Genomic DNA, 1,238 nt, shown 5'->3' with positions numbered 1-1,238 from the left:
GACTAGCTGTTTCACTGCCCCGTGACAACCGGTTCTCAAAAAACAGCTTCAGCAATATATGGTGGTGCGGTGCTGTGGAACAGTTTACCCGTCAATTTGCGGCATGCATAAATTCTCGCAAGTTTTAAATCCGACTGCAGTGTTTTTTTTCCGGCCCTGAATAATTTAATATACACACGGCGTTTTCTTCTTATTATTATTATTCCTGCTTTTAGATTTCTATAAATTAGTATTTGTGATTTAGTACATTTAACAAAGTCCTGATGATTTACCCATGTATAATTAAAGTTAATAAAGAAATAAATAAACAAATAAATAAAATGATTGGAATGATGAGTTGAGTGAGCACGTACGAATTTTGCCTCCTGTTCAAATTATATACACGAATGATATGTGACAAGATGCATCAGTGCATTTAATCATCAGCATTGAGCATGACGTGTATATCCTGCAAACACCGATATTTGCGCGTAAGTCACAATATTACTAATATTTCGTTGGTAATTAACAAAAATATGATTGTTATGTAACAAAGCATCACTGTCGGTTAGTGTGCGGCCTTGGTGCAAGAGTTCCTGAGTTCGATTCCCGGATCTCGCATCCTTATTTCGACTTCTTTCCTTTCGATGTAGCTAAGTAGCTTTAAATACCCGTAAAACGGAGCCCTGATGGATAGGGGGGGGAGTAAAATGAGCGCACCGTCGACCTCAGGTTTGTCAGTTGAATTACTGTTACGAGTTATCGAAGTTAAATATGGTTACTTTACTTTACTTTTATATACGTCATCGTGTGTCACGATGCGTTAGTGCACGATGTCTTGCGTCGTGCTTTGTTCAGATGTAATACAGTTTACCTTGCCTGAACTAATTATAATTAATGGTCATGAGGTGAAGCCATCCGAAGTATTTCGAGTCTTATTTATGTAGCGGTCCAGGGCGATATCAGGCATATTCTTAAGTTGTCACGTTACTACACACAAGCTTTCGTTATATCAATATTGGAAAACAACCCCTGCCCTTCTCGTGTATTGGCTATGAAATAGACCATTTTAAATTGTGTACTTAGTTTACTGGGAATGAACGTGATGCTAGAATTGACCTTGTTTTGATAGAAACCTAAGTGCTTTTCTTATGCCAATTCAAGCAAATTAGCATGAGAACAAAATCATTAAAATTAAAATTTTGAATTGCTTCCGGGATTTTCCGAGGTTAGAATATCCTTTAAATCGACGTTTTGAC

The 1,238-nt window shown here is 37.2% G+C and overlaps 1 protein-coding gene across 1 annotated transcript in view; it reads right to left on the bottom strand.

Annotated features, from left to right (window-relative positions):
- The window catches only part of LOC138026937 (transmembrane protein 272-like), a 16,231-nt gene extending 16,023 nt beyond the window's left edge, over nt 1–208 (bottom strand). Inside the window, exon 1 of the mRNA XM_068874408.1 lies at nt 1–208. This exon is cut by the window's left edge and continues 205 nt beyond it. The gene's annotated coding sequence lies outside the window, so the exon portion shown is untranslated.
- Nucleotides 209–1,238: the final 1,030 nt, after the last annotated feature.

The sequence above is a fragment of the Montipora capricornis genome, chromosome 12 (genome assembly GCF_036669925.1).
Source record: "Montipora capricornis isolate CH-2021 chromosome 12, ASM3666992v2, whole genome shotgun sequence".
Taxonomy (NCBI): domain Eukaryota; kingdom Metazoa; phylum Cnidaria; class Anthozoa; order Scleractinia; family Acroporidae; genus Montipora; species Montipora capricornis.
This window is presented reverse-complemented; position numbering and strand designations above follow the sequence as displayed.